Here is a 22,969-nt window from a genome sequence, read left to right as displayed (position 1 = left end):
TGCTTCGGGAGTCTTGGAGATGTTTAAGAAAGCCTCTACAACTAGCGCATGAGGTCCCCATTGATGATTCCTCGCGCTTTGTAGATCTGAGGCTGGTGCTTCGAACCGAGAAGTAAGAAGTCACTCTTGCCCTTTAACTCTGCACACTCAAACCTCGTTAAATGAGGTATTAAAAGTTTTGCCTCCTTAACAGCCTCAATAAATCTTGCTCACACGAGATGCAACATAGTCTTGCTGCACAGGTTGATCGCCTTTCTAGGGTTGACTACCCTTTGGCCTTAATTTCAGCCATAGCGGAACAGCTTCTGAGGGGCACAAACCGTGATGAGCCTGCTCAGTCAAGGAACCAGCCGGTTGAAAGACATCGGTTCGCAGTGCCACCGTATGTGCATGATGTCTCCGATAGGCTAAAAAAGATTCGGCAACCTCCAGGAATCAGTCCTTTTCTCAACCCCGGAAAAGCTGCAAAGGTCTGTAAGTGTGTAAACGCGCCTGGATCGCGTCAGAGTTCTTGCTCTGTCGGGCACAGAAAACGTTTTGAGATATGTGCAACGAATTTGGTTTACCATATTCCCCTATTTTGAGGCATTAAATACGTTGGATGGACAGGCGGGTGCCTAAATGATCGTTTAAGAGTGCACTAGAACGTCCATAACACTGTTCAAGGCCACTTCGGCATCCATTGCCCTAGAACTGGCTGCGTGCGCCTCTTTGAAGATATGGAAGTTTTAGCGAGACAGAGGTCATCCGGGAAATTATAGAAGCAAATTTCACCAGAAAACTGGGTAGTGTGTGCGTTAGTGCCCCCTCTATCACGCTGACCCTAGTGAAGTATTGTATTTCATGAGATAGAAATTATAATGTTTTTTTTTCAGGTGACCACGTGCTTAGTACAATGACTTGCTGTTAGACGCCCCTTGTGACTCATTTTCTGCGCATGCCCGCTCTTGTATACATACACACAATGTGGCAACGCAATAAAATATTATACGAAGTCAGCGCAGTCTGTCGTCTCTCGCAGACCTTGTAATTCACGCTGTACGTAATTTTTTCTCATTAATTGCCAACTATCCCAAGAAAGCACCTTTTTCAGTATATTTATAATGTTTGATACGACCATTTGCTGGCAAATGTTAACAGTGTGATATTTAACTTGGATCTTTTACATGACTGCCTGTGTTCTTTTAGTAACCAGAGTCTGGCTAATTTATTAAACCATATTTGCTAATTTGCATACTCACATGCTACAGCAAGCCCTTATCTTGTATTATTGCCTCTAAGTGCAAATAATTTAGAAATGTACTATGTATTTTAAAACACTGTCCACCTTTCGTGCTCAGCAAAATCGTTTACTCAACAGTGGTTTGCTTTTATCAGGCCTTCTACTGCACTTTGCACCCACACAATAGCAAATGTGGAATATTCACTCTTTATTTATAGTAAGAAAAGAACCTATTTTCAAACTACATATTGTATATGTACCAGTGCCTTCGGGTTACAAGACAAAAATTTATAGAAACTGGAATTGTAGTTAGAAAATCTGCTACACAGCACCTTTAGCACAGAGAACTCTCGTTTCACAAAAGAGGACAAACTATGTAGGCACTAAAAAATTCTACATATTTTTCGTGCTCAAGTAATCTTGTTAGAAAGAGAAAATTAGCAATAATGCTGCTGGCTTAAGCGTCACTTAAAGCACGTCTACGCTTGGAAAGTATTGTTTCAGTTCGAAAAATGTTGGCCAGTTATGCTTATATCGACTTTCCAAACTTTTCATAATGCTTTGCGATTACATTAGCTTACAAAATAACAGGTGTCTTGTGCGTTTGCTCTGCATTTCAATTGCTTCCCTAATTCACCTTTGCAATATCCCTTTTTTTTTCAAGGCATCAAAACTTGAATTTTCTTTCATTGAGCCTTATACTGAAAATTTATTCCTTTATGTGGCCCGAAACACTGCGAGGTCAACTCAGGCTCTTTCAGTGCCGCTATACATAGTTTCTTCTCTAATAACAGATTTGATCAATACATATATTTTAGATACCTTTGTGGGAAGTGTACATGTTCTTGTAGTTACCGATGTGTTTGGTGATTGTGCATGTTTATATTTCCTGTGATTTATGTATATCTTGTACTCTCTATTGCAGCATGCAATAAATATATTTCCATTTTTCTTGAAAATGCAGCATATATCGTACCAGTCTGTGTTGCATGTTATGTGGATCTGGAAATCGTGATAACCGTTGGTGTTGATATACATGCTCAAAAGTGACATTTGCTAGGTTGTATTTGTGCAGCGAAGACAGATTTTGCAATATACACCGTGAATTACTAATATGTAATGTGATCCACACGTATAGGTGTGTGTGTGCTCATCGAAGCTTCAAGGCCGGCTGTTCGACGGTGCATTTGGTAGCCGAACTTGAACCTTCGGACACACGCGAGAGTTACGCGTGGATCGCTGTACATAGTAGTAATTGAAGGCGTGTACTGCCGAACCTGCCTTCCATACACACTAGAAATAAAAGGGGTACACCCTTCCAACACCCACATAGATGGGTGTTAATATGGACTTGCACCCCTACACCCTAAATTTATTTTGCTGGACACCCTTCCTCTAGGGTGCTATAATGGCACCCCAACTGTAGGGTGTAGACAACAGCACCCTTAGGGTGTTCGTCTGGCGACAAACTGATTTACACCCTTAAGGGTGTTAAAATGTTTAGTGTGTACCTACGTAGTACGTGTACTCTCCGGTTGAGTTCAAGTGCGTGATTTTGCTTCTTGCGCCGAACTCATTACATGATACTACTCGGCAGTAGAACGAACGGGCCCAAAACGCAGAGACAGTTTGTATGTTGGCAGTACAGATAGCACTGCACCAGTTTTTTTATGTTTCTTTTATATGATTTAATGCAAGGTAGTCCGATTGTCATTTTCTCCTGTTAATGTGTCTAGCGTCTTCCTAAATTATTTTCTCTCAATAAGCAGTTGTTTACCTACGAGCAAATACTTAATTAAAAGAAAGAGAGAGCGAGAGAAAAGCTCAGCCGTTTACCAGGAGATACGGCAAAACTAAGGGACTGACGCGGGCCACAAAACGAGCACGGAATCACACGCAAGAGCCAAATACCCGGCCGCACCGAACGCACGTGGCAAGGGTGGCCGTATAGAAGGGCCCGCAGAAAAGGGCATGCCGCGCAGATGCCGCCTCGGACGAAAAGTCAATAGCTTAGCGGCGGCCCTCTTTTGTGCCCGTTTATCTTCCAATCGCCACTCCAGCCGTTCGCTCGGCTGACGTCCTCTCGTTTCTGCTGTATTCACCCTGTCTTTCGCTTTCCTTCCTCATCTCGGCACCGCTGCCGGTCCGCTCCCACGTTAACGATCGCTGAAGTAGCGGCGGCCGCCGTCCTAGCAGCAGCCAGCTCTGTTGCACTCCGAGCGTTTACCTTATTCTCCTATTTTACTTCGTATTTTCTCCTATTCCTATTCCATCAATGAGCAAAAAAAGAAAGAAAGAAAGAAAGACCCGTGGGAGAAGCATTTTCGTGGGCTCCTCTTCCCTTTCTTTTTTTTCGCTGACAGTAGCAATGATGGGTCTTGATACGCCTTCCACTCAAGTATGAATAGATCGCGAAAACGAAGGCGAGTAGAGAAAAAAAAATAGATAAACCCAGAAATAGAGCTCCCGAGTACCTAGCTCTCCGGCAGACACCACTTACAACGGCGGGTCTTTTCTATCTTTCCTATGCAACTTTGACGTTAGCGCTTCTTTTTGCGTCACCCATTCCATTCTTTCCTTTTCCGCGTCCTCGCTTTTCTTCTGTGATTCTCGCTTTTGCTTTCCCTCTTTCTTTTTTTTCTCTTTCGTGAGTCCGCATTTATGACCTCCCCTCATCCGCGCCTTTCAATTTACGAATCGTCATCGTCGCCATTTGGCCACGCCGTTCCCTATATCCCGTACGCATCGCGGTTCAAGCACCTTTATGAAGCCGTCCTTTAGCACTCCCGCTTCTTTATTTTCTTTCTTTCTTTCTTTCTTTGCTGCCGCACTAGCGAGCGGCTAGCCTCCCACGCACCTCTTTCTTCGACGTCTCGCGGTCTCTCTCGTTCACGTCTATACTCTGACGTGTGACGTAAATAGTATTGAAGACTCGTTCGAGCTACTCTTTCCGCTCTTATTTTACGATCGTTTCGGTCTGCCGTCTAAGCGATTGCTTACTCCGCGTTCATTTTCTTCTTTCCGTTGTTTTATTTTCTCTTTCGTGCTTCGTTTGTCGTGCTCCACTTTTTTTATTTCTCAGCTTTTTTCTTTACTTGGCTTCGTTCTCGTTTTTTATTCTCTCGTGACCCACGTGTAACACCTTACGACCCTATATATCGGCATAAGGACAACGGCAAGCACAGACACCGCCCGGAAGCTAACGCCAAAATGTGTTTCTTTATTCCTTCCTCTGTTTCCTTTTCTTTCCGTTTTTTTTATCTTGTTTCCTTATTTCTTTTTCCTTTTGTTCATTACTCCTTTCATTGTTTCTCTTTCTCTATTCATTTATTTCTTTCCTACTTACTGTTTATATTTCTTCACACCTTATTTCTTGTTTTTTTTTTTCGTATAGCTCCGAAGCCACTGTATAGCTGGCTTCTTATTTCGAGCGCACGCAGCGCTTTCGTGTAGACAAGAACCTATGGGGCCATTCCGTTTGAATCTGAGCATCTCATCGTTGAGTTTTCGTAAGTGTTCCGCCTATATCAGCCTCCCTCTGTACTGCCAAAACTAAAGCATTCTTAGAGCTTCGCGATTCCTTTTTTTTTTCTTCACTTCGTTTTCGTTCGTCTGTACGGCTGCACGCAGATCGCGTGCGAAGGCGAGAATAAAAATTTTCTCCTCATCTGAATTGCAAATTGGCGACGCGTTTTGCGAACGCGTCCGGGATACTGTAATCTCGCTGCGCGCTGTGCCTAGGCTCGGAACAGAAACGCTTTCCCCTTCCTTTTCTTCTTTATTAGTTTATACTGCACACTTATTAGACTCAGACTTCTTTTTTTCTTTAATTTCGCCTGATTTCTTGTATTGTTGTTGATTTCAGAGATACAGTCGCTTAGTGACAGCCGCATGGCTTGGGTGCTTACTCGCTCGCTTTCTTTTTTTCTCTTTCTTTCTTTTTTTTTCGTTCCCGTGTTATACCTGAGGAGGTGGCACGCTGGAGCGAAAATTTCGCGCGCACTCCTGGAGCTTATTCAATTCTCGCCGGTCATATAACGGCAACGGTGACGGCGGTGCAATGCGACGCATGGGCGTCTTGGCATAGATTAACATTTACCTCCCTGTGAGAAACGTCAGGACCTTCCCTGAGGACGTTGTGCAGACGTAGGCGCGGTTCTCAGCATTTCGAAAGAGTATTACCGGAGCTTACTTTCTTCTTGTGGGCCAGCTGGAGTGAGTATATTACTTTGTTTGTTTAGATATTCGGCTTGGATCGCTTGGCGGCCTGAACATTTGTGCATGCTTACCGGTCTCGATTTTGTAAAGTACTCAGTGGTGGTGCAGTAAACAGATGCCAGATTTTGAGGCTGCCATCCGCAGGACGGAAAGAACTGTGAGAGAAAAGAAAACACAGCTGTATGAGAGCCGGCAGCAATGGACGAACCCCCCCCCTCCCCCTCCTCCAAAAAAATATAAGGAGACGGACGTACAGACCCTGTTCAGAGCTGTTGACGACTGTCAAATGACGGCAACTGCTGAGCAGGGCAACCAGTCGCGTTCAAGTAAAGACCAAACACTGACTCAGCAGCTACGAATCAGTATTTCCTCTAAGCAACTCCACTGTAATGGTGTCCTTCATGTGACCTTGCAACGCTAGTTGCACAACAAAACCAATAGCACATAAGCAATGCTTAAGTCTTGGTTTTCACTTGAACGCTACCTCGGGTTGTTGTTACCTTGCGCCCCTTCGAGCGACCGAACTTATCCTAAGCTTTATTTTTTATTTCCGAAGCTTCAGCGTGATTTTACAACCAAGTCATGATGTTGCAATGAACAACATAACAGTTAATCACAACGATGCAAGCAGCCGCGGTTTTACAAGCAGCCGTGGTGTCACCATGATGTTACAAACAAGCGTGATGTTATAATGAATCGCAATATTACAAGCAGCTGTGAATTTACAAGGAGCCATGACGTTGTCGCAAGCAGCCGTGATGTTACAGTGAACCTGGATTGTTAGAAGCCAGCGTGCTGTTACAAGGAAGCGTGATGTTGCAACCTACAACAATGCCGCAAGCGGCCGTGACGTTACAATAAACTACACTGTTACAAGCCGGCGTGCTGTTACAAGAAACCGCGACGTTACAGTGAACGACAATATCGCAAGCAGTCGTGACGTCACCGTGTACTGAAATGTTACAAGCCGGCGCCGTATTACAAGAAACCGGTGATGTTACGATGAACAGCAACATTACAAGAAGCCGTCATGTCCCAATGCACCGTAATTTTACAAACAGCCATGATATTACGAGTAACATTGACGTTAGCGTGAACCATTAGGGTTAAAGTGAACCGTGACGTTACAAGAGGCATGCACCGCCCGCACGCCACTTGTTCAAAAGCGCCCGCGAAACCCAGTGCATGCATGAGTGCAAGTGAGAATCGACGTGAATATGCATTTGTCTTCTCACGTTCGCTTTCGGTTGTTGGAATGGTGAGTGTTGGAATCGCACCGCTGCCACGAGTTGTTGGGAACTCGGCGCTGACGCCCGTTGTTGCACCTGGGTCGCAAGCCCCAAGGGTAGCGTTGGCCTGGCGGCCTGGGGCACAACAGGAAGCATCCGAAGGTCCCGGCAAAGCATGAGTCGACTGGTAACAACAAAACAACTTGTTTATTCTAACATCGCAAAGAGTTGGCGGTCAGGTTGACCGAAGTAGAGAGACGGGAGTGCACGTTACTCAACAGAAGAAATCGGAGCCTCTCTTGGCGTCCGGGGGCAGCTGCTTTTATACTCTCGCAGTTGAGGGCAAGAAGGAACCCCTCTATAGACGAGCACGTGACTGTGCCGCTCGGGCACAATGGGATGAGAAGGTGGCGCAGCCGTCGTGCCGGCGCCGTTCGGGCACAATGGGAAGAGAAGGTGGCGCATACGTCGTGTCGGCGCCGGTCAGACCCCCTCGCTTCACAGTTGGGGGAGCTCCTCTCCCCGGCTGCCGCGCTTCGACAAGCGTGGGCACCAACATGCACATACACACACACGCACATGAAGACACGTGGCATTGGAACATGCCTGGACGCGCTTGGCGGGGAGGCGTAGCGGCGGCGCCGAACGGGCCAAAATGTCTGCCGCTTTGAACGAAGCCCCGGCGTCCGTTGCATCCGCGCCGGCTTTACCGCGCGTCGTAGGCGAAACGTAACAGACCGCCCCGCCGGGGGAAGGAGATCCCGATGGTCAGGGGACTGCATCCGCTGTCCGGAGGGATGTCGCTCGATGATGCTCATAACCGAAGTCGGGCGTCCCTGGACGTTTCTTGAGCGCAGCGCACAGAGAAGGCCTCGTTCTCTCGTTCAGGTTCGCACGGGACACTGCAAAGTGACTTCGGGAGAGTTCACATTTTTGTTCTCGTTCCCGGCAAGCGTTACAACTACGCTGAAACTCAACCGCTCAGTCAGCAAGCACGGCACAACCCTCACTAAGCCCTGCCAGGCTCTTTCCCCTTTTATACCACTGCCTAGTTCCTTACAGTAGTCTAGCAGCACTCAGAACGCGTCCACAAATTGGAAAATTGCACTAGAAAGCATGTCATCACTTTGAAACACTAAACAAAAGCAATATGTTAAAAATCCTGCCTCAGGAAGAAAAACATCAGTAACAAACAATTTTGAGGCTGATCCCTACGTTAGGGGCTTCGACTTAAGCCATCGGCGTTACCGTTGAGACTCCCCTTTTTGTAACGCACCTCAAAGGAATATTGTTGCAAAGCGAGGCTCCAGCGCAGGAGGCGGCCATTTTTGGGAGAGATGGTCTGCAGCCATTGGAGAGGGCAGTGATCCGTCTCAATGATAAACCTCGAGCCGGCTAGATAGCATGACAATTTCTGAACGGCCCACACGAGACACGCGCACTCTTTCTCGGTGGCGCTGTACGCCTGCTCACGACTGGTCAGCTTACGACTAGCATACAGGACGGGGTGTTCTACTTCTCCATTTTCCCGTTGGCACAGTACAACGCCCATGCCTCGCTCACTAGCATCGCACTGAACAACGAACCCTTTTGTGTAGTCTGGCGATCGTAGCACAGGCTGGCTTGTTAGGGCACTCTTTAGGGCGCTAAAAGCTCTTTCCTTTGTCTCGTCTCATACGACTGTTTGGGGCTCTGTTTTTCTTAGAGCATCCGTCAGGGGAGCCGCGATATCAGAGTACCTGGGGATGTACCTCTGATAGTAGCCGGCGACACCTAAGAACGACCGAATATCGGTCTTCGTGCGCGGTTGCGGGAAGTCTCGCACAGCGGCCACCTTTATTTCAGAGGGGCGGCGACGACCCTAACCAATCACGTGACCGAGGTAGACAACCTCGGCCTGTGCTAACTGGCACTTAGGAGCCTTGACTGTCAAGCCCGCTTCGCGCAGGCGGGTTAGCACTGCCCGCAAGTGTGCCATATGCTCAGACCAGGATGCGGAGAATATCGCTACGTCGTCTAGATACGGTAAAGCGAATTCTTGCTGACCCGCAACACTTTATCCATGAGGCTTGAAAAACAGTATGGCGCGTTCTTCAAACCAAAACTCAACACTTTAGGACGGAATGTTCCCATTGGTGAAATGAACGCCGCATACCTACTAGCCTCTTCTGTAAGTGGAACCTGCCAATAACCCCTGACAAGATCTAGGGTGGAAATAAACTGAGCGCTACTAACTTTCTCAAGGCGCTCCTCGATGTTAGGGATCGGATAAATTTGATCCTTAGTGATGGAATTAAGCCTGCGGTAGTCGACGCAAGGACGAGGTTCCTTGCCCGGTACCTCAACTAAAATCAAAGGGGAGGTATAATCACTCTCACCTGCCTCAATAACACCGAGCTGTAGCATTTTCTTTACCTCAGCCTCCATAATATCGTTCTGGCGGGGTGACACCCGATACGCCTTGGATCGTACTGGCTCTGGGGAGGTAAGTTCTATATCATGAGTAAGGACAGAAGTCCTACCAGGCCTCTCAGAGAACAGACCTTGAAACTCTTGTAAGAGCTGGTGTAGTTCGGTTTTCTGCTCAGGCGACAGCGGTGCTTTACTGATAAGGTCACTAATGACTTGACCGGTGTCTTCCCTGTTCGTCACTGAGCCTAGTCCCGGAAGCTCGACCGGAAGCTCTTCAGGAACGTTTACCATCATGCACACCACTGCTTCCCTTTGTCTATAAGGTTTGAGCAGATTACAGTGGTAAACTTGCTGTGCTTTCCGCTTTCCTGGCAGACTCACCACGTAGTTAACGTCCGACAGTTTCTGAACAATTCGTGCTGGGCCCTCCCACTGCACGTCTAGTTTGTTGTTTAGCGATGTGCGCAATATCATGACCTCATCGCCCACCTCAGCACGACGGGCCCTGGCGGTCCGATCATAATAAACCTTGGCCCTCTGCTGGGCCTTTGCCACTGCTTCACCTGACAACTCCTGCGCCCTTCTTAAGCGTTCGAGGAGCTTAAGCACGTACTCCACCACGACTGGGTCGTCGCCCCTGCCTTCCCACGATTCTCGAAGCATGCGAAGCGGAGATCGCAGCGAGCGACCGTACACCAGCTCAGCTGGCGAAAACCCCGTAGCTGCATGCGGCGCGGTCCTTAATGCAAACATCACCCCAGGCAGACACAGCTCCCAGTCAGTTTGATGTTCAAAACACAATGCTCTCAACACGCGCTTCATGACGGAGTGGAGCTTCTCAACGGAATTCGACTGTGGGTGGTACACTGAGCTGTGTAACAGCTTTACCCCACATCTTTCGAGAAAAGTTGTCGTCAAAGCGCTAGTAGACACTGTGCCCTGATCTGATTGGATTTCCGCAGGAAAACCAACTCGCGCAAATATGGACAGTAGTGCATTGACTATCTCAACTGAGCTGAGTTCTTTAAGCGGCACTGCTTCAGGGAACTTTGTCGCTGGGCAGATCACAGTCAAAATGTGTCTGTACCCCGTGGCTGTTACCGGTAGAGGTCCCACTGTATCAATAACGAGCCGTCGAAAAGGCTCCGTAATGATAGGTACCAATCTCAACGGCGCCCTCGATTTGTCCCCTGGTTTTCCCACCCGCTGACAGGTGTCACATGTCCTCACGAAATGGTCTGCGTCCCGAAAACACCCTGGCCAATAGTACTCTTGCAAGAGACGGTCCTTAGTTTTCTTAACTCCTAGGTGTCCGGACCACGAACCCCCGTGCGACAAGCGCAACAGATCCTGACGATAGCATTGAGGCACGATCAGCTGATCGAACTCCACTCCCCTGCGGTCTAGATACTTCCGGTACAGGACTCCACCTCTTTCCACAAAACGCGCATTTTTCCTGGCGATACCTTCCTTGACATTGCAGCGCACGTTTTCTAGGCTGCCATCCTTCTTTTGCTCGGCTATCAAAGCCGACCGGCTGACTTTTAGCAACCTATCAAGTCCGTCTGACGTAGGCGCGATGAGCAAATCTGCAGATAGCTCTTCTAACTTTCCCTTATCGGGCATTTCCTCTCCAGTATCTGGCGCCTTCCACGCTACAGGCTCAATTTTATTCAGTTCGGGCGTGCTCTGAATATCGGCTTGCTGCGCCTCTGACCCTTTTTCATTGTTTGATAACGTCGGCCCCGCAACTACCGCCTTTGCAGCGAGCTCCCGAACCTTCGATCTGGTTAAGGCCTGAACGCTAGCCTCACCAAACAAAAGCCCCTTCTCGCGCAGGAGGTGATCGGACCTGTTCGAAAATAGGTACGGGTACTGGGGGGGCAGCATAGATGACACTGCGGCCTCCGTCTCAAGCGCTTCGAATGGTCCTTCAATAAGCACTTTTGCTACGGGCAGACACACGCTATGAGCTTCCACGGCTTGCTTGATCCATGCGCACTCGCCTGTGAACATATCGGGTTCTACGTAGGAGGGGTGAACTACATCCATCGTAGCTGCGGAATCGCGAAGCACTCGGCACTCTTTCCCGTTCACGAGGAGGTCTCGCATGTAAGGCTCGAGAAGCTTCATGTTCTCGTCAGTGTTGCATAATGACAAAAACACAACTTTTGGTTTTGTTTCCGGACACTGCGCCGAAAAGTGACCCGGCTTCTGGCACGTATAACAAACGCGCGCTTGCCTCATCTCGAACCGCTTTCTGCGTTCGGCTTCGGTTGCCGCCGTCTCCTTTCGTTCGTTTTGCCGCCGTCTCCGCCGTCTCCTTTCATCCGCACTACGTGTGTCGCCCCTTGCTCTCATGGGTGTGAACTTTGGCCTCTCAAACTTGGAGCCAAATTCACCCTTTTGACCGTCCTTAGCTCCGCGAGCCCGACGCGTCACAAACTCCTCGGCTAGCTCAGCGGCTTTAGCCACCGTACAAACGTCTGGCCTATCCAAGACCCAGTACCGCACGTTCTCAGGTAACCGACTATAAAACTGTTCCAGCCCGAAGCACTGCAGAACTTTATCGTGGTCACCAAACGCTTTCTCTTCTTTGAGCCACTCCTGCATGTTTGACATAAGCCTGTACGCAAACTCCGTATATGACTCACTTCTGCCTTTCTCATTTTCCCGAAACTTCCGACGGAACGCCTCCGCTGACAGCCTGTACTTTTTTAGCAGACTCGATTTCACTTTGTCGAAATCCTCTGCCTCCTCTCTATTCAAGCGAGCGACTACGTCGGCCGCCTCGCCGGGTAACAAAGTGAGCAAGCGCTGTGGCCACGTTTCCCGAGAGAACCCCTGCTTCTCGCACGTTCGCTCAAAGTTAACCAGGAACAAACCAATGTCCTCTCCAAGCTTAAACGGCCGCATCAGGTCAGTCATTTTGAACAATACTCGTTCTCCTGCACCGTGTGCCTGACTTCCATTACGAGCGCGTTCGATCTCTATCTCGAGACGCTTCATTTCCAAAGCGTGTTGACGGTCGCGCTCTTGTTGCTCTCGCTCTTTCTGTTCTTTACGTTCACGCTCTTCTCTTTTTGCCGTCTCCCTCTCCTCAATGGTCTCAAGGCATTCCGACAGCTCGTCATCCTCAGCTTCCAACTCAAGAATAGCCCTTAGCAGTTCTGGTTTTCTGAGTTTGTCTGAGACATCCAGACCCAACTCTCTTGCAAGCTCCAGCAATTTCGGTTTGCGCAACGACTTCAAATCCATGGCTGCTCTGAATGCTGCTTTCTCTACTGCCACTATTGTCTTGCCGCAAACTAACCCGGCAGCAATGACAACCACAATTACCAGCTCTGTTTCTGACACTAACAAAAGCCTGGCAAAACTCAGAAGAAGAAAGTCCCGCACTCACCAAACCTCGCAGCCAAGAATTCAGCGCAGTCGTTCAGCTGCAGGCAACCAGTCATCACACAGGGCTCGTTGCACTGCTCCCGGATCGTCGTTGAGCTGTTCAGCATACAGTCAACTGCATATCTTCGCTGCTGGCCTCCGTTGTCGCGATCTCACCGCTGGCAGACAGTTGTTGGAATCGCACCGCTGGCACGAGTTGTTGGGAACTCGGCGCTGACGCCCGTTGTTGCACCTGGGTCGCAAGCCCCAAGGGTAGCGTTGGCCTGGCGGCCTGGGGCACAACAGGAAGCATCCGAAGGTCCCGGCAAAGCATGAGTCGACTGGTAACAACAAAACAACTTGTTTATTCTAACATCGCAAAGAGTTGGTGGTCAGGTTGACCGAAGTAGAGAGACGGGAGTGCACGTTACTCAACAGAAGAAATCGGAGCCTCTCTTGGCGTCCGGGGGCAGCTGCTTTTATACTCTCGCAGTTGAGGGCAAGAAGGAACCCCTCTATAGACGAGCACGTGACTGTGCCGCTCGGGCACAATGGGATGAGAAGGTGGCGCAGCCGTCGTGCCGGCGCCGTTCGGGCACAATGGGAAGAGAAGGTGGCGCATACGTCGTGTCGGCGCCGGTCAGACCCCCTCGCTTCACAGTTGGGGGAGCTCCTCTCCCCGGCTGCCGCGCTTCGACAAGCGTGGGCACCAACATGCACATACACACACACGCACATGAAGACACGTGGCATTGGAACATGCCTGGACGCGCTTGGCGGGGAGGCGTAGCGGCGGCGCCGAACGGGCCAAAATGTCTGCCGCTTTGAACGAAGCCCCGGCGTCCGTTGCATCCGCGCCGGCTTTACCGCGCGTCGTAGGCGAAACGTAACATGAGAGTGAGTCACCAGCATTGGCTAGATGGAGTTCGGCAGGTTTAGAAATCAGGCGGTGAGTAATTGCTCACCGCACTCGGAAGTAATCGTACGCAAGATGTATCCTGATTTCTTTCTTTCTGGTCACCTTTCAATTTACGCTAACAATACAGGTTTGTGAAAGGCATTCCCACGTAAAAAGTATTACACGATTGCCTAAGAAGAGTATGCGCGTACTCAGCGAATGCGCTTCTAGCTGCGCGCCTGCAAAGAAAAATTAAGAAGAAAGTCGCAGTTTCGTCCGAAAGGTGAAGCACCGATTGCGATTGCAAATTAGTAGACAGCCACACGAAGTAAGGAAAGTAGTTTTATCGGCCGTATACACTTGTAAATGTTCGCTTACTAACTAAATTAACAAGCTTGGTGTCATGCGCACAGAAGCAAACGTGAACGCATCTCGCCCAATGACCGCGCGCACTCGCTGTCAGAATTCTGGAGTGAGAAAGCGCGGCAGCAGCAGCGAGCGAATTTAACTTCGCGCTGCCTATCTATTCAACGCGACCCAAGCGGGGAGAATAAGCACACACGAAGCTGTCAACACTTGGCGCACTCAGTCCGCATCGCAGATCGCTTTCAAGATAGGACCCGCAGGGCCGTGCCACATGCAGCTTCCGCTGAAATAGAACGCCCCCTCCTCCTCTCGCTCCCCAGGTGCCTTGCGCGCGACGGAACACGGTGCGCAAGTTTTTTGCGCGCGCGAGCTTGCGCCACCATCGTCGGCTCGCCCTCGTTCAACTCGCACATGCGGCACACGGCGACGATGTTATCGCCCTTGAACTTGTACAGAACATCACGGCGACGGCGACGGCAAAATGCACCTGGAGTGTCCAAAGGAAAAAGAAAGAAGTGTATGTGCTACTGTGTTAGTGAGCGCACAAATAAGTCAACAGGTTCGGGCCCGTAATATGAGCAAGCGTGACAGTGAATAAGAACGCCGTTTCATAATTACCGGGCAAACGTATAAGCGAGTTATCAAATCCACGTGTGAGGAAAGTACCGTTCGAAGGTCAAAGGTGAGACGTTAGATATTTAGTAAAAGAATTGCATTGCATGGGCGTCAGTGCAAATGTATTGGACTGTCATGTGCTTAATAAGGTATACCGGCAGAACCTAGCGCAATCATAGCGCAGCGACACATCTTAAAGCAACCAGCAGTTTCGCACTCGTATACAAAGAACGCAAGAGTAACAACGACGCAAGAGTAAAAGAATAAGACAGTAATGTAAGAGTAAAAGAGATGCCATCTTCATGATGGCAGAACAGTTTTCTGTGACGTCACAGTTTTTGGTATCAAGCTTTCGTGCCGAAGAAACTGTTTATCTAAAATAAAATACTGCAATCAAGAAGTGCATAAGTATCCGACTACTTGTGTTTTACAGAAAGGCAGCAAAATGGGCTCATCCACCACAAACATTGCGTTTTTAGGCCCTGAATATCGCCGCTATCGCTGCTTGAGTGCGGAGTAGAATCATTACGGCCTTAATTTCATGATTCCCTAAAAGTAAACTTTCTGCACCTTACCTCCGAAGTATGAGAGTCTCCCGAGAGAAAAGCTAACAGTCTAGTCAATTTGGTCGTTTGGTCTTTCAAGGTCTATTTAAACTGCAGTTCATCACACAGCATCGCAGCAGCCGCCCTCATAACGCTCGGTCCCGCACCAGCGAGCTAAGGGCACCGCACATCGATCCACCGTCGGCAACAAAAGTCCGGGCGCTGGCCTCATAGTGACGCAGAAAAAGGAACCAAAGGCAACTGAGCAAAAGGAACAACACAAACTTCCATTCTTCCCAGACTAAAACCCATTTCGTCTGGAGACGTTGAAGGTGGCGCTCACGCAATCCTTCTCCATCGCTTTCTTTCTGTCTTTTTTTTTTCCTCGCCGTTTCTACCGCCGGAGTATCAGGCTCGAAACTTTACTCTTCTCTCTATCTCAAGATGTCGACGTCCACTAATGCTCTCCACACTGCCGCGTCGCCCCTTCCTCCTCCTCCTCCTCCTCCTCCTCCTCTTAACACCCTTCCTCTCGCTCCTCTTATTTTTCTCGGCCATCGCCGACTTTCTCCAGCCGGCTGTATATGCCCTTCATCAATTGTTAGCGAGAAGTGCGCAAAAGGAGCCAGTACATCGCCTCTAAAAGCGCCCCTGATTCGGTCGCCGTTGTTCTCTCGCTCTCTTTCCTTGCTTCGGCAGGGCTCGCCCCTTTAAAGGAAATTGTGGTGCTCTCATTATTCTTGACTGCTCGGTACAACTACATTTTTGCTTTAGGCTTCATTCTTAAAGTTCTGGGCTGACGCTCCTGTTCAGAGATAAAGATCAGCCCGCACACTTTTGATTAACTTGCAGACACGTAAAACCGCCGAGGGCAGCAGTCTTTCTCAGTCTCTGTATATATATATATATATATATATATATATATATATATATATATATATATATATATATATATATATATACATGGGAAATTTTGCATCGATGAGATGCGCCGAATGGTTTTGTCCGAAGTGTCACCGTGCCCATCAGTGATAGGGCACCTGGCTGCCCAAATGGATGCATACCTTCGGGTAAGGAAAGCTTCATAAATCTCATATAAATCTATATAACTCTCATATTAATCTATATAAATCTCACGGGAACGAAGTATAGAGAGATACCAGAACATTGACGCAAGAAAGGAATGACAGACACATATCTCTTACTTTTAACGACGTGAAAGCTGATTTTCGAACGTAAGCGCTGTGGGTATGTTGTTCCTTTCTTCTGGTGTTGAGCTACACTTAATTCCTATTCGATATGACTCACCCATAACGCACGTCACCACTTTCGCCGGTACTATGTGCAAACTACAGCTATAACTTGACCCACTGATGTGCAGCTGAGCCAGTGATTATACATCATCGTGAGTGGCAGACTTCCAAGTCCACATTTAGTACCACACCTATAGCTATTATTGTCTCCCCCAACAACTCGTTAGCAATAGAAACGTATGACCCTTCGAAGTTTTCAAAGAAAACACACACGGCCATGAAAGCGGGTGATTCATCAAAATTGTTTTTTTTTTTCGTCCGGTGTATGAAATCGCGGATTTGACAGCCGTCTTTGACAGCCGTGTTAGAACACCGTGAGGACTCTCCCTCGTCTGTATAAGGCTCATCTGCTGGTGAGCTCATGCGAATTTCTTTCCCTCGTTGAATACTGTCATGGAGGCTTGACAGTGCACTGACAGGCAGGCAACCAGGCCGGCATAGGCGGAATGAACTGTCCACAATTCAGCCTACGTGCCCGAAGAATGCCCGTCGAAGTGTAGCACCTCCGAGATGAAGACGCGCTAAAACGACGCCTACACAAGATGTGGACACCAATGCCGCTGGCTGGTTTGGCTTGAGCGCTCTGCTTTAACATGCATTAGCTGAATGCCGTTTCCTGCAGGTTCCACTAAGTGAAACATATCTGTAAAAAATGTTCTCTCAGCAACTCGCTCTTCTGATGGTGCTTCTCCCCGCCCCTCTACTCGTTGTTCCTTTTTTTTTTCTTTTTTAAGCAGGCAAGCAAAGATTCCCACTGCTTTCTTCAACAATAAAGTGATCTTGCGAAATTCGGGTGAAAACAAAAGGAACGATGAGCTCAAAAAGCATGTGGGAAGTTGCTACTATAAAACCATCTGCAATGATTTGTTAGTCATCACCGTTCTCCGAGTCAAAGATACTCGGACCGTGGCCACACCCGCCACTGGCCCGTAAAGCGATTCGTGCTCTAGTAGGCTACTTGAAGTGCACCGGCTTAAGAGACCGTTTATAGCGTCCCGGAGCATCCTCCCAGACGCGCTCAGTGCTCACTTTCTCACTTTGCCTCTTTCTATTCCCCTTTCACCCAACCCCAGTTTATATATATATATATATATATATATATATATATATATATATATATATATATATATATATATATACAGTGCTAAAAAGCGGGCATGTACTGTGTTACCGGGGCTTAGCGGAGAGGCGAGAACTAGGAGTCGGATTCCTGATTAATAAGGAAATAGCTGGTAACATACAGGAATTCTATAGCATTAACGAGAGGGTGGCAGGTCTTGTTGTGAAGCTTAATAAGAGGTACAAATTGAAGGTGGTACAAGTCTATGCCCCTACATGCAGTCATGATGACCAGGAAGTCGAAAGCTTTTATGAAGACGTGGAATCGGCGATGGGTAAAGTCAAAACAAAATACACTATACTGATGGGCGACTTCAATGCCAGGGTAGGCAAGAAGCAGGCTGGAGACAAGTCAGTGGGGGAATATGGCATAGGCTCTAGGAATAGCAGAGGAGAATTATTAGTAGAGTTTGCAGAACAGAATAATATGCGGATAATGAACACCTTTTTCCGCAAGCGGGTTAGTCGAAAGTGGACGTGGAGGAGCCCGAATGGTGAGACTAGAAATGAAATCGACTTCATACTCTGCGCGAACCCTGGCATCATACAAGATGTAGACGTACTCGGCAAGGTACGCTGCAGTGACCATAGGATGGTAAGAACTCGAATTAGCCTAGACTTGAGGAGGGAACGGAAGAAACTGGTACACAAGAAGCCAATCAATGAATTAGCGGTAAGAGGGAAACTAGAGGAATTCCGGATCAAGCTACAGAACAGGTATTCGGCTTTAACTCAGGAAGAGGACCTTAGTGTTGAAGCAATGAACGACTATCTCATGGGAACCATTAAGGAGTGCGCAATAGAAGTCGGTGGTAACTCCGTTAGACAGGAAACCAGTAAGCTATCGCAGGAGACGAAAGATCTGATCAAGAAACGCCAATGTATGAAAGCCTCTAACCCTACAGCTAGAATAGAACTGGCAGAACTTTCTAAGTTAATCAACAAGCGTAAGACAGCGGACATCAGGAACTATAATATGGATAGAATTGAACAGGCTCTCAGGAACGGAGGAAGCCTAAAAACAGTGAAGAAGAAACTAGGAATAGGCAAGAATCAGATGTGTGCGTTAAGAGACAAAGCCGGCAATATCGTTACTAATATGGATGAGATAGTTCAAGTGGCTGAGGAGTTCTATAGAGATTTATACAGTACCAGTGGCACCCACGACGATAGTGGAAGAGAGAATAGCCTAGAGGAATTCGAAATCCCACAGGTAACGCCAGAAGAAGTAAAGAAAGCCTTAGGAGCTATGCAAAGGGGGAAGGCAGCCGGGGAGGATCAGGTAACAGCAGATTTGTTGAAGGATGGTGGTCAGATAGGTTGTTCTAGAGAAACTGGCCACCCTGTATACGCAATGCCAAAGACTTGAAAAATTATAGACCGATCAGCTTACTGTCCGTTGCCTACAAAGTATTTACTAAGGTAATCGCAAATAGAATCAGGAACACCTTAGACTTCTGTCAACCAAAGGACCAGGCAGGATTCCGTAAAGGCTACTCAACAATAGACCATATTCACACTATCAATCAAGTGATAGAGAAATGTGCAGAATATAACCAACCCTTATATATAGCTTTCATTGATTACAAGAAAGCGTTTGATTCAGTCGAAACCTCAGCAGTCATGGAGGCATTACGGAATCAGGGTGTAGATGAGCCATATGTAAAGATACTGGAAGATATCTATAGCGGCTCCACAGCCACCGTAGTCCTCCACAAAGAAAGCAACAAAATCCCTATAAAGAAAGGCGTCAGACAGGGAGATACGATATCTCCAATGCTATTCACAGCATGTTTACAGGAGGTATTCAGAGGCCTGGAGTGGGAAGAATTGGGGATAAAAGTTGATGGAGAATACCTTAGCAACTTGCGATTCGCTGATGATATTGCCTTGCTTAGTAACTCAGGAGACCAATTGCAATGCATGCTCACTGACCTGGAGAGGCAAAGCAGAAGGGTGGGTCTGAAAATTAATCTGCAGAAAACTAAAGTAATGTTTAACAGGCTCGGAAGAGAACAGCAGTTTACGATAGGTAGCGAAGCACTGGAAGGAGTAAGGGACTACATCTACTTAGGGCAGGTAGTGACCACGGATCCGGATCATGAGACTGAAATAACCAGAAGAATAAGAATGGGCTGGGGTGCGTTTGGGAGGCATTCTCAAATCATGAACAGCAGGTTGCCACTATCCCTCAAAAGGAAAGTGTATAACAGCTGTGTGTTACCAGTACTCACATATGGGGCAGAAACCTGGAGACTTACGAAAAGGGTTCTGCTGAAATTGAGGACGACGCAACGAGCTATGGAAAAAAGAATGATGAGTGTGACGTTAAGGGATAAGAAAAGAGCAGATTGGGTGAGGCAACAAACGCGGGTAAACGACATCTTAGTTGAAATCAAGAAAAAGAAATGGGCATGGGCCGGACATGTAATGAGGAGGGAAGATAACCGATGGTCACTAAGGGTTACGGACTGGATTCCAAGGGAAGGGATGCGTAGCAGGGGGCGGCAGAAAGTTAGGTGGGCGGATGACATTAAGACGTTTGCAGGGACAACATGGCCACAATTAGTACATGACCGGGGTAGTTGGAGAAGTATGGGAGAGGCCTTTGCCCTGCAGTGGGCGTAACTAGGCTGATGATGATGATATATATATATATATATATATATATATATTATATAGGTTCAATTATACATTAATGGGCAACGATTTAATACAAACTGACACAGTAAAATATTTAGGCATAACCTTTACAAGCGCGTTAAAACGGAATACACATATCGATAATACATGCACGAAGGCCTTCCGAACGCTCGGTTTCTTGCGAAGAAAATTAACTGCAGCACCATCCTATGTGAAACTAACAGCATATAAAACTTTAGTAAGGCCAATTCTTGAGTATGGTAGCATAGTGTGGAACCCGCACCAGAAAGGACTCTCACAGAAATTAGACAGTATTCAAAATAAAGCGTTGCGATTTATATACCATAAGTATTCTCGACACGAAAGCGTAAGTGCTCTTAGAAGCCAGGCAGCACTGCCTACCCTTGTTTGTCGGCGTCGTGTGGCTGTCATGAAATTTCTTTTTATGCTATGTAATGACAACATTAATATAGATAAGCGAGATTACGTCCAACCACCACACCGACACTCTAATAGAACCTGCCATAATAAACACATCAGGCAGTATCCGACACAGTGCGACACGTTTAGATATTCATATTTCCCATGGGCAATTGAAATCTGGAATTCGTTGCCACAGGAAATTATAGAATCAGATTCTGTGGATGGCTTTGTCGCAAAATTGGAGCCATATTTTGGCTGTTCATGAAAGTATTTGAGTGCGTAGTTCAAAGGTAATGCATTGGTTCAGTGATTGGACACTAGTGCACGTGCGTTTGCATACTGCCTTATGATTTCAAATGTAAATATTGCAATGTGCTAAATAGTGGTGTTTTATAGATCCACGATAACTACAAGAATATTATACGACTAATATTGCAATTGTTCTTTCCCTGATTCATGTCAAACAAAAAAAGTATCTTGTGTTGAATACCAGTGCTGTTGTATGGCAGTTTTTTTTTTTTGCTTTATATATTTTGTTTGTTTTTTTCCTGTTTTTCCCATGCTCATGTGTATATATTACAATCCACTTTTCCTGTTTGGGCCTGTGCAAAGACCTACAGTATTGTTAAATAAATATAAATAAATAATATATATATATATATATATAGATGTAACCTTGCAACTTTGCAACCTGAAGCAACGACACGATGAAACTTTCCATGCTCCTGAGTTGATCGGCTACACTAAATATACGCCCCACCTGTTTACGTCACGTTTGAGTGCGTGCGTCTAGGTGCGTGTCCCAATTCACCCTGCGCCGTGATCGTGAACTGTCAAGTGAATGAAAGAAAGTGAGCTCCTGTCTTGTTGATGTTGTCAATGTTTACGTGCTTTCTATTGCGATTGCCGTTATATGGACGCCCGAGGCGACTTTTCGTCGTCGGCCGTCGTCGGCATCGCCATGAAGTTTCGCATATATTTAGGTATATGCATGCTATACATGTATGCATGCCGTAGATATATGCACTGTAGATTCAACCGTCGAAGTTGCTTGGACAGGCCTCACTCCCTCGGCTGAATTGTTCCTCAGCATTTTAAGAATTGGCAGGCTGCTAACAAGTGTCACGCGACGTAACGTAAATGCCCTCCGGTAGTTCTTCGGCGCATGCGCGAATACCATCACAAGAATCAACGTAACGAGTTACCCAATATGCTATTAAAGAATAAAAAGTGCAAAATAATATCGCTACTCAGCACCTGAAAGAGATGTTATTGCACTGGCGCCGCGTTTTAGGGTCAATGTAGTAGTGGTGCTCGTGCGATACCATTACATGGCGTGTTAAAGCTGGTGAGGGTGCCAGAATTGTTGATGCGCCCGCGTAAGTCACGTCCGCTGACAGTCGGACTTGCGTATATTTAGAGCACGGTACGAAAAGTTCAAGCGCAGGCAAAGCCTTCCTGCTGCTGCCAGTACTTCGCCCATCGAGCGAAGCTTCCAACCTTTTTTTTACGCATATCTGTTTCATCCTGCTTATTCAAACTAGTAGTTCACGAAGCTAACATCTAAACATTTACACTTTATCACGTTTAAATGTAGCAGCGTTCTGGCGTTTCGATCATGTTTTTGGCAGCCCTAACAGCAACGTGAATCAAACAATTACGGATGCAACTACGCGGTAACCGAACACAGACCGTCATAATTTGGCCACCGAAGTTGGGAATTGAACCCGCGACCTCATGCTCTGCAGCAGTCGCTGAGCCATCGGAACGGATCGCGCTCGATTGTCTTTCATGCCATGTTGTCCCATGACGAAGAACAGCGCCTTTAGGATTCAATAATGTACAACCAACTAGCTCCGATTGCTGCCTATTATACAGTAAAGAAAGAAAGAAAGAAAGAAAGAAAGAAAGAAAGAAAGAAAGAAAGAAAGAAACAAAGGAAGAAAGAAAGAAAGAAGAAGAAAGAAAGAAAGAAAGAAAGAAAGAAAGAAAGAAAGAAAGAAAGAAAGAAAGAAAGAAAGAAAGAAAGAAAGAAAGAAAGAAAGAAAGAAAGATGATAAGGCGGGCACGTGCTCACCTTCCAGTAAGAAAGTAACAACGAGGTAGGCAAGGGTGCGCGCTGTCTTGGTGGTCGCGTGTTTGCTGGAACACTTCGAGGGGCTGCTCGGCAGCGGCGGCTTCCCTGTGTAACGCCAATAAGGAGTACGAGCCGACCGACACACAGGTGGCATGCTCGACGCTCGTGAATCTTTAACGGCGCGAGAACGCTGCAGCGCCGTTCTCCCGTGGGTATCCTGTGAAACGCGGAGCGTAGCTACCTCACACTTGTTGGTTTTTCCACCGCCCTTACCAGCGCAATGCGTTTCTCGTCTCACCTATATACTTCCTCGCATTGCCCCCTCTGTTTCTTATTCGCCAGGTCAAAGAAAGTGCACGACATTGCACGCTCGCGCAGGCCAGTCTAGGCGAGAACTACCGACACGGTACAAAGCATATATACTTGAAGCAGAGCCGGTCTCTTTGCAGTACACGAGATAATTTTTTTCTTTTTTTAAAGCTGCTGTTCTCGCTAAAAGCATCGAAGG

Source organism: Dermacentor variabilis, chromosome 9 (genome assembly GCF_050947875.1).
Source record: "Dermacentor variabilis isolate Ectoservices chromosome 9, ASM5094787v1, whole genome shotgun sequence".
In the NCBI taxonomy this organism is placed as follows: domain Eukaryota; kingdom Metazoa; phylum Arthropoda; class Arachnida; order Ixodida; family Ixodidae; genus Dermacentor; species Dermacentor variabilis.
The sequence above is the reverse complement of the archived record's forward strand: the minus strand, read 5'-3'. Positions refer to the sequence as shown.